The 11,307-nt window shown below is 40.8% G+C and overlaps 1 long non-coding RNA gene across 2 annotated transcripts; it reads left to right on the top strand.

The window, feature by feature from the left end:
- The first annotated feature begins 1,545 nt into the window (after window positions 1–1,545).
- Window positions 1,546–10,360, top strand: LOC113190327 (uncharacterized). 2 transcript variants are annotated; one of them, XR_013343649.1, is made up of 3 exons: window positions 1,546–2,454; window positions 3,079–3,236; window positions 10,092–10,360. It is a non-coding gene; the product is annotated as an uncharacterized LOC113190327 (long non-coding RNA). The 2 variants fall into 2 exon arrangements; XR_003301768.1 differs by lacking the exon at window positions 3,079–3,236.
- The last annotated feature ends 947 nt before the right edge of the window (window positions 10,361–11,307 follow it).

Here is an 11,307-nt window from a genome sequence, read left to right on the forward strand (position 1 = left end):
GTTTAATTTTTTTTTTTTTTTTTTTTTGTGGTACTGAGGATCAAACCTAGGGTCTCATGCATACTAGGCATTGATGTACCACTGAACTACACACTCAACTCTACTTTTTACTTTTTGAGGATCCATCGTGTTTTCCATAGTGTCTGCATCATTTTAGATATTAAAATACTGAAATTAATTTCACCTGTTAATTTTATAAATGTGGCTAACAAGAAATTTAAAATTATATATATGAAGCTCACATCTTTCTGTTGAACAGCAGTGTTAGATATCCTCTACCCCCCCACAATGTAATGAAAACTACCAAATTCCAGAAGACAAAAACTCCTCTCCCAAATCATACTTGCTACATGTTAAATAAACTCTCTACTTTTCTGATTAAACACAGGGATGCTTAACCACTGAGCTACATCCTCAGCCCCCGCAATTAAAAAAAAATTTTTTTTTTGTAGTTGTAGATGGACAGCATGTGTTTGTTTTTGTATGAGGTGTTAAGGATTGAACCAAATGCGTCACACTTGGTAGGCAAACACTCTGCCGCTGAGCCACAACCCTAGTTCCCCCAGCCCTTTTTATTTTTTGATTTTGAGACAGGGTCTTGCTGAGTTGCTTAGGTCCTCGTTAAATTGATGAGGCCATCTTTGAACTCGCAGTCCTCTTGCCTCAGCTTCCCAAGCTGTTGGGATTAAGGCATGCACTACTGAGCCTGGATTCCCAGTTTTATTTATTTTGAGACAGGTCTTGCTAAGTTGCAGAAACTGGCCTTGAACTGTGATCCCTGCCTCAGTCCTGTGATTATAGTCTTATGCCACCACGTCTGGCATATCCATCTTTTATTATAGGAAGAAACATCTGTCCACTGTTACTGCAAAAGGCTGGACTATCCCATAGTGACTGATGTTAATACTTGTGTATCTTATTTTCTATGTTTTGTTGGGATGTCAGAGCCCAATGCCTTCCCTTGCTGTGTTCTCATGTTCCTGAAGAGATGTACTTACAAGGTTGAAAGAGACATCTTTCTACCTAGGTACAGTGGTACAAGCCTGTAATCCTAGCAGTTCAGGAGGCTGAGGAGGAGGATCACAAGTTCAAGGCCAGCCTGGGCAATGTAGTGAATCCCTGTCTCAAAATAAAATAAATAAAAAATAATCTCCAAAACAAAAAAGAAAAAAAAAAGTGACCTTCCTTCCTCTTTGATAATGCTGCCTTGCCACAACTTCTCCTATCCATTGGCATTTTTAATCCACTTACAGCTTGAGTGATTTCTACACTTTGAGTAACTGATGGCTGCATGTCTATTTGAGGGGGTATGGGAAGACTCAGGAGGGATTTCTGAAATTTCTGAGAAGAGTCAGAACCTGGAGACTGGGACTGGAGAGCTGTTGTGACTGAATCTATTTCTGTGATTCACACCAGGGTCATTCATGATGAAATAACCACCACCACTACCCTAGTGAAAAGTAAAAATAAAGCTCCTCCTTGGAGACTAACTTTTGCAAAAGAGTTTTTTCTTTTTTTATTATTTTTAACAGTGTTGCACTTGACTATATTTAGATGGAAAAGATGTTGGCGTAGGTGTGTTGCTGGAGATCATACTGTGACCTTACACATGCTAGGTAGGCAACACCACCACTTAGCTACACCCCATCCCCTCAAATATGATAAATCATGGTCTCTGATACTGTGTGCATTCACTTAACTCCTCAGCAAGGGCTGGGGAACTGTCTGCTTTGTTTGGAGCAAACACGCCATGTCTGAAGGTAGCCGAGACTTTAAACACAGACAAATGGACGCTTTTCTCCAGGAGCAAAGGTACATCTACTGACCCTGCATTTGTCCCTGAGAACCAGGCCAGAAGCCAGTCTTGCCTCCCATGGGAACCAGGTGTCACTTTTAGTAAGACAGCGAAGACCCAAATGTCTGTCTTCCCAAGATCTATGTTTCTCACTCCTCAACTCATGCCCGTCCCGTCTCCGGGCTTCTCCGTCTCCTTTCTTCCTTCCTAGGAAAGGACGTTCATTTCCTTCTCTCATGAGGGTTTCAAATCAGAAGTCCTTCGGATGGACTCCCGTTCACTTCCACAGCGGTGCTCAGCCCGTAGTAAAGGTCTCAGGGGCGCTCTGCAGAGCCGGGTTCTCCTACCCGCCTTCCTTCCACGGACAAGCTCGCGCCTGCGCAGCCACTACCTTCTCTCGGGCCGCCCGCTTCGAATGCGCTCTAGCCACGTAACAATGGCGCCACCGCAGCCCCACCTCCGGGCGTTGGCCGCTGAGGCCCCGCCTCGCGCTGTCCTTATGGCCTGAAGGCCAGACTTGGCCGCCTCCCTGAAAAAGGGGTAGATCATGAGGGGTCAGCTCGGGGTCACGCCTGCCGTCGACAGTTGGATGGGGACGTGGGTCCACCGACTGCGCTTCCAGGTGTTCGGGATGTGGCCCTCCCGCAACGCCGGAAGTGGTAAGGTTTCTGGAAGCTTCCCGTCTAGTTCCGCCCCTCAGAAGCCCCGCCTTGCGCGCTGCGGGGGGTTTCCACGGTGATGGTAAACAAGCCTCCACTTCTTAGTCTCTGCCAAGTCCCTGGAGTTCCGCATTCTAGGTGCTCCAAGGAATCACCTAGGGACCTGGTTTGGGAGCCGACACGTGGAGACTTAGTGCCCCAGGTGAAGGACATCCAGCGGGAGGTCTGAAGTCCAGGGCCGCACACCTGTGTTCTCCTGGGATTGGACCCAGTTGGAGTGGGACTGCCTGCTGGGATTTGAGGTTAGGGCTGGTCATGGCAGTAGGATTCCAGAGGATCTTTGGCTTGGTTAGAGCGCCTTCCCCTTAACCCTGCACAGACCAGAAAGGACCGATTCTGAAGAATCTTTTCTCAGAGCCCGGATGTTGCATTCAGGGACTGACTGGTGGACCTGAAGGGATTTGGAGGCACTAGAGAGCTGCTCTCATGTCAGGGTGCCCTTCACGGGTATTGAGTTGTGATGGTAAAGGTTTTTTATTTCATCTTATTTTTTAGATAGTGGCGATTGAACTAGGTCACTTAGCCACTGAGCCACATCCCCAGACCTTTTTTGTATTTTATTAGAGACGGAGTCTGGCAGAGTTGCATGGAGCCTCGCTAAATTGTTGAGAGTGGCTTTGAACTTGGGATCCTCTTGCCGCAGCCTCTGGAGCCACTGGGATTAGCCACCGTGCCTGGCGTTTTAAGAAAATTTTTGAGGCAATACATTCATATATTGAAAGGTCAGAACTTGCACAAGACTATTTCTCAAAACTTCTTCCCACTTCTTGCTCCATTAGTAAATAGTTTTTCTCCAAAAACTTTATTTCTTTTATATCATTATCTTTCCCCTGTACTTTTCCTTCATCAGCTTTACTAAATTAGTATACAGTATTTTGATCTGAAATATTTCCTCGTGGATTTTCTTTGCCTTCTGGTCTGGAAGCTGGGTGTGTATAGTGCAGTCATCTATTTGCCACCTCCCCTTCCACCCCGAATTATTTTTTTCCCTAGTCATATCTTTAAATGCATTTTGCACTGATTTCTTTTGAAAATTCATTTGGAAAGAACTCGAATTGAGCAATTTGTGAGTAAGTTCAGGGCTTTGTCTTAGGCTTCATATATTTTCTTTATGATTCAGACTTTTTTTCTCATCCTTAAACTAAGAAAGATGCTCTTGTGGACTGCTGGTAGAAATATAAAATGGTACCGCTACTATGGAAAACTGTATGGCTCTTGCTCAAAAAATAAAAATGTAATTACCATATAATCTAGTAATTCCACTTTTGGGCATATATTCAAGAAAAATGAAAGCATGGATTTAGATTTTTGTTTTTTGTGGGGAGAGGTGCTGGGGATTGAACCCAGGGCCTGTGCATTCAAGGCAAGCACTCTACCAACTGAGCTATATTCCCAGCCCCAAGGATTCAGATTTGTGCCAACCCACATTCATAGCATCATTATTCAAATAGTCAAAAACTGGAAGTAGGATGGGAGTGTAGCTGAGTAGGAATAACTTGCATAGCATGCAAGATGCCCTGGGTTTGGTTCCCAGCCTGGCAAAAATAAATGGGAGGAAAAAAGTGGAAGTACCCAAGTGCCCATTTATAAATGAATAGATAAACAAAATGTGGCATATATGGAGACCTTGAAAAGAAAGGCAGTTCTATTACCTGCTACAACATGGATGAATTTTGGGGACATTGAAAGAAACCAGTAATGAAATTTGTGGGTTTTTTTTTTTTTTTTTGGTGGTGCTGGGGAGGGATGGAACCCAAAGCCTCAGGCATGCTAGGCAAGCACTCTGCTGCTGAGCAACATTCTGAGCCCTCTTGCTGGAATTTTGATAGGAAATATTTTAAACCTGTGTCATTTTGGAGAGAATTGCCAATCTTTACAATGTTGAGCTTTTCACATACTATTACATAGTGTACTCTTCATTTTCTTAAGATTTTCTTGAGTTTTTTTCATAGGCATTTTCAATTATATTTGAAAATATACTTGATTTTTGTGTTGTTTATATATTCTATGTGCTAGGTAAAAATATTAGATCTAGGAAGGCTTATTTTTCATATTTCTTGGGATTTGTTTTTATGTAGAACATATGCCATCTTTAAATAGGACACATTTTACTTTTGTTCCATTCTGCCTTTATTTCCTTTTCTTGACTTTTTTTTAATGATTTTATTTATTTATTTTCTAAATGATTTATTTATTTATTTATCTATCTATCTATCTATCTATCTATTTATTTTTTAAACAGTACTCAGGATTGAATTTAAGGGAATTTTACCACTGCCTCAGCCCATTTTTTCTTTCTTTCTTTTCTTTTTTTTTTTTTCCTGGACTGGAAATTGAACTTTGGGTAGCTTTTCCACTGAACTACACCCCCTAGTTTTTATTTTTTTGTATTGAGACATGGTCTCTTTTAAGTTGCTTAGGGCCTCACTAAATTGTTGAGACTGGCCTTGAATTTGTGATCCTCATGCCACAGCCTCACCAGTTGATGGAATAATGGTTTGTACCTGGCTTTTGCCTATTTTACATACCATGTTGAATAAGAGTGATGAGCCAGCTATGGTGACCCATCCCTGTAATTCCATTGACTCAGAAGGATTGCAAGGGCTGGGGATATAGCAATAAATAAATATTAAAAAATGAGTGGTGACTGTAATCCAGAAGCCTGGGAGGCTGAGGCAGGAGGATCACAAGTTCAAAGCAACTTAGCAAGACCCTGTCTCTTAATAAAATATAAAAAGGGCTGGGGGGTATGGATCAGTGGTTAAGTGTTCCTGTGTTCAACCCCTGATCCCCCAGTACAAAAAAAAAAAAAAATTCTTTTGACATCTTTTCCTTGTTCCCAAACTTGGGAAAAATCTGCAATTTTTACAATTAAGTGTGATGTTAGCTGTAGTTTTTATAGATACTCTTTATCAAGTTGAAGTGATTCCCCTTATTTCTAACTTTCTGAAATGGATGGTGTTGGATTTTGTTAAATGCCTTTTCTACATCAACTCAAACATTATGCTTCTTTGTCAAATTGAGATACTTTCAGCTATTTTTTTTAATGCTTTTCGCCTCAAACTGTTTTTCCTTTCTTTGGTACTCTGTCTGATAACATGATTGTTAGATCTTTTGTGATAGTCCTGCAGGTTTCTGAGTTTCAGTTCATTTTTTTCTCTCTGTTCAGATTGAGTAGTTTCTATTCTGTGTTCATGTTCACTGTGGGCTGGGTATTGTAGTTCAGTGGTTGAACACTTAGCTAGTGTACATCAGGCCCTGGGTTCAATTCCCATTATCTCTCCCCCCTGCCAAAAAAAATTCATGTTCACTGATTTTCCCACCTATTTGACGCCATTCTGCTTTTGAGCCCATCCAGTGAGTAATTTTTATTTTGGTAATTATATTTTTCCTTCTAGCATTTCTTCTTGGATCATTCAGTTGTCGTCTGTTTCTTTGCTGAGTCATTCTGTTTTTTTTTTTTTTCCAGTCTTTTCAAGCACGAGTTTTGATTGCTCAATGAAGCATTTTTGGATGGATGCTTAAAAATCCTTGTGAGATATGCCAAAATCTTGATGTTGATTTTATATTTCGTTCAAGTGGAAATTTTTCCTCTTTCTTGGTAATGATGCTTAAAAAAAAAAGATCCTGGACAGTTTGAGCATTATGAGACTTTGGCTTTTATTTATAGCTCCTGTTTTTAGTAGGTTTTCTCTGATACAGCATGCATGGGGAGGGGAGCTGACACTTCATTACTGTCCTTTAGGTTTTTTCCTCTTTTGACAATCTGAGATGGGAGTAAGAGGCATGCCTTGTTATTAGTGAGAAGGGAAGCTCCCACTTCAGGCTTTCACTAGACCTTCGATAATAGCACCTTGACTGAGAGGGTGAGGTTTGACTTGTTTTGCAGGCCTAGTGAGGGTGGAAGTCTGGGTTCACCTTAGATCTTTTGCTGACATGAGTATACTAGTGGCATCATGTCTGGTCCCCCCGCCCACCCTATGAAGTTTGGCTGAAGCAGGTTTTCTATCTTGTAAGGCTGCTTTCTCCTGGTCCTTTGGCTAGAAAGAGAAGGGGTTCTTTTAGGCTTCTAAAATCTATAAACTGGGCTGGCAGTATAGCTCAGCAGTGCCATGCTTGCCTGGCATGTTCAAGGCCTTGGGTTCCATCTGCAGCACCACAAAAAAAAAATAAACATAAATTTGCTTCCATTAATATTTTCAGATTGCTGACTTATCTAATGTCTGGCCTAGAATATATGAGGCAAAAAGAAAACTTGGGAACCCAGCACCATGCCATTATTTGGTCCCAAGATTCTTTCTTTGTCTGCATTTTCTTTCAGCTTTTCAGTTGGTAGGGGTTTTTTTTTTTTTTTCTTTTTTGTTGTTGTTGTTGTTTGTTTGATTTGTGTGTGCAGGATGCTGATGATCAAACCCAGTGCCTTGTTTGCTAAACACATAAAACACATACTCTGCAGGGCACTGTGGTATGTGCCTTTAATCCCAGCAACTCTGTAGGCTAAGGCAGGAGGATTGCAAGTTCAAGACTAGTCTGAGCAACTTAGCTGGACCTTGTGGACCCTGTCTCAAATAAAAAATAGAAAGTGTTGAGGATATGGCTCAGTGATTAAGCACCCTTGGGTACAATCCCTAGTACCAAAACAAACAAAGAAAAAAAAAACCCACAAAACAAAACAACTACACATTCTCTACCACTGAGCTGGCCGTGCTATGTTTATTTGCTGTAATGTTGAGAGTATTTAGCTGCTCTGGGTGGGAGGAGTATAAAGTCTTATCTGCTGTGTCTTCCTGAATGGGATGTCTTACTTTCAGTTTTTAATTTTTTTTTTTAAATATTTATTTTTTACTTCTCGGCGGACACAACATCTTTGTTGGTATGTGGTGCTGAGGATCGAACCCGGGCCGCACGCATGCCAGACGAGCGCGCTACCGCTTGAGCCACATCCCCAGGCCCTTACTTTCAGTTTTTAAACTTCAGCCCTGAGGAATGGAGTTGGCTATCTATGGACTGATACCTCTGAAACTGTGAGCCCCCCAAATAAACTTTTCCTCCTTAAAATTGTTCTTGTCACTTTTTTTTGGGTGCAGCAACACCAAAAAAAGCTAATTAAAACATCCATTATCTTTTTACATGCATTGTTTCCAACAAATTTGTCATCCATAGCTTTTTTTTTTTTGTACCGGAGATTGACTCAGGGGCACTTAACCTCTGAGCCACATCCCCAGCCCTATTTTATATTTTATTTAGAGACAGGGTCTCACTGAGTTGCTTATTAGCACCTCACCGTTGATGAGACTGGCTCTGAACTCACGATCCTTCTGTCTCAGCCTCCTGAGTAGCTGGGATTACTGCCATGCACTGATGCACCCGGCCATCTATATCTGTGTATTATGTAACTTTTTTTTTTTTTGGTTCTGGGGATTGAACTTGAGGCCTCCCTGCTAAGTATTTGTTCTGCTGCTGAGCTACACCTCCAGCTGCATTTAAGTTTTTATTTATTTTTTATTCATTTTTTTTTTAGTTGTTGTTGTCAATACCTTTATTTTATTTATTTATTTTTATGTGGTGCTGAGGATGGAACCCAAGGCCTGGCACCTGCTAGGCAAGTGCTCTACCACTGAGCCACAACCCCAGCCCCTTAAGTTTTTTTTTTAATCACGTGTTTTGAGCAATTTAATTATGATGTTTCTTGGTGTCGTTACTTAATTTTTCTTTTGTTTAGGTTTCATTTGAGCTTTGGTTTTTGTGTTTGTTTTAGTGTGGAAAGTTATAGGCTCTTATTTCTTCGAATATATATTTTTTGCTGCTCCCTCCAGTCATTTGTATTTTAGGCTGTTTGAAGTCATCACAAAGCTCACTAATGTTCTCAGTTTTCTGGATTTTTTTTCTTGGAAAAATGAACTTGACTGCTTTCAAGTTAGTGATCTTTCTTCCAGAATGTCTAATCTGCTTTTCATCACATCCAATCTTTTTGTTTGTTTGTTTTAGGTACCAGGGATTGAACCCAGGGGCACTTAACTATTGAACCACATCCCCAGCCCTTTTTTTGAATTTTATTTAGAAACAGGGTCTCATTAAGTTGCTGATTCTGGCTTTAAACTCCTGCCTCAGCTTCTCGAGCTTCTGGGATTATAGGTGTGTGAAAGCTCACCTGGCTCAACATTCAATGTATTTTTCTTTAAAAAAAATGATTTTTTACTTGTAGTTGGACATAATACCTATTTATTTATTTATATGTGGTGCGGAGGATCAAACCCAGGGCCTCGCACATGCTAGATGAGTACTCTACCACTGAGCCACAACCCCAGCCCCTCAATATATTTTTCATCTCAGCCATTATCATTATTTCCAGAATTTTGATTGGGCCTTTTAAAATTTTTTGTGCCTACATTTAACTTTTCTGTGTACTTTTTAAGTATTTTTATGGTACTGGAGATTGAATCCAGAAGTGTTTAACTACTCAACCACATCTCCAGCCCTTTTTATGTCTTATTTTGAGACGGGGGTTGGCTAAATTGCTGAGGCTAGTCTTGAATTTGTAATCCTCCTGCCTCAGCCTACCAAGTTGCTGGGATCAGAGGCCTGTGCAACTGTGCCCAGTTTCTTCTGTGTACTCCTAACATCATTGTCAGTGCTGAGTGGTTTTGGTAATTATCCTTATTATAGGTCATGTTTTCTTGCCTGTTTGCTTACGTGATGATCTTTCACTGAAAGTTATGCATTGTGAATTTTACTTCTTGGATGCTGGATATTTTTGTATTCTTATAAATTATTATAAATCTTCCTGAACTTTTTTTTTGGTGGTGCTGGGGATTGAACCCATGGCCTTGTGCATGCAAGGCAAGCACTGTACCAACAGTGCTACGTCTCCAGCCCTTCTTGAGCTTTTAGTTGTTTGAAAATACTATGATTATTTCTGTTCTTCATCTTCTGTTTAGGGTTTGTTTGTTCTGTTTAGGTGGAGAACATTGCTTCATTTAAGTACTAATTATTCCCCACTACTCAGGTAAGGCCTTCCTGAGTATACTACCCAATGGCCCATGACTTATGGTATTTTTCCATTTGGCCTGATAGATTCTTCAGTCTGATGCTCTCCTTACTTTGGCTGCCTTGGCTTGGTAAACCCTGTGTGATCACTGTCACTGTTCTTCTGACCTTTTGGATGGTTCTTTTACCATACATAGTTAATTTCCTTAACTCATGTACTAATTAATAAATACTCTACTGGGAGCTGGTAGATGCCAGGCCTTGGATTCAAGAATGTTCAAGGAGGACACTGCAGATATCTAGGGTCTTCTTTCTCTGCTGCTCTCTCTCTCTCTCTGGTTCTATGAATATAGCTGCCTTGGTCTTCCCAGACTCTCAAATAAATCTGTTTCTTCAATTCAGGGAATTCTTCAGGCTGTGCCTCAGTGTGATCTAAAACATCTCAAGTCAGTAAGCAGGGGCACTTATAGGGCTCATCTCATTTCTTTCCTATCTCAAAAGGATTACTCTCTTTTGTGGTCTGGTGTTTGGGGTCTTGGAAACCATTCTTTTCTTGCATTTTATCAATTCATTTTTTTAAATTATTTCAGGTGGTAAGATTAATCTGGTTCCTGATCCTCAATCCATTTTGCTCAGAAGCGGAAAATTGAAGAAATGAGGTGTACATTTCATCTTTGGTTGAACTCTAAATGGAAGAGTATATGAAATGGCCCTGGTGAGAAAAAAACAAAACAAAAAACTGAGAAAACATGGGACACAGGTATATTGACATTCAAGTCACAGAGAACTGAAGTAAATTGGATGTTAACATATAGCGATGCATGTAGCATTAGTCCATACAGCCCCTGTCTTAAAGCTACTTTTATAGGAAAACTCCACTTATTTCAGTCAAACCATTTAACAATAAAGAACTGATACTAGTAGAACTGTGAGCTTGTGAAGTCTATAATTTTAAAAAATTCTTTTCTGGTATTATGTATGCCTCAAAATATTCCATTTATACTACAGTAGTGTACCTCAGCAAGTACATATGTATATTGAAGCAGTATTGTTATGTGAAATATACATTATTACACTGAACACATTTGAAAAGTGTGCTATTTTTGAAAAAATTCAATTAAAGATTTGATCCATAACTTTTAAAAATTGGCTTTTTTCATTTATAATTATTTAAGATTTTATTTATTATTTATTTTTTTGCCATTCTGGGAATCAAACCTAAGCCTTATGTCAACAGCGCGACCAAACACGCTGGCTTCATACGAGAGGTTTGTAGCATAGAAGTTAAGTAGTGAGATCAAAATAAACACACAAGACTCAATTACCTTTTTCTTTGACCAGGTCTGAGACGGCCCTCCCTCTGGTTCCCGCCTCGAATCACCCAGTGGGGCAGTAAGGCTTACTCAGGACTAGCAGGAGAGAGAGGCAGGGCATGCCAGGGAGTGGCCTTTTATTGGGGAACAAGAAATTCAGGGGAAAATTCCATCCAATGAAGGTCGAGGGGGGCAGCATTCCAAGGTCAGGGTCAGTGATTGGTCTCAGGGTCAATGGTCAGTCATACCCCCACACAGGCTCTCGCACCTGGAGAGGGTGGGGATTAGCTCGGACACAGTTTGGCCAGAACGCCTCACACCCAATCAGGGAGGTGCCCAATCACATGCGAGAATGGCTTCCCACACTTATGCACTTTAGGCAAGGACTGTGCCATTGAAATATGCTCCCAGTCTCTTGGATCCTTATTGAGAGCCAGCCATGTAGGAATAGAATGCTGGTGTGACTGACAGTAGTCAGTGAGCTTCCAGGCAT

The sequence above is a fragment of the Urocitellus parryii genome, chromosome 5 (assembly GCF_045843805.1).
Source record: "Urocitellus parryii isolate mUroPar1 chromosome 5, mUroPar1.hap1, whole genome shotgun sequence".
Taxonomy (NCBI): domain Eukaryota; kingdom Metazoa; phylum Chordata; class Mammalia; order Rodentia; family Sciuridae; genus Urocitellus; species Urocitellus parryii.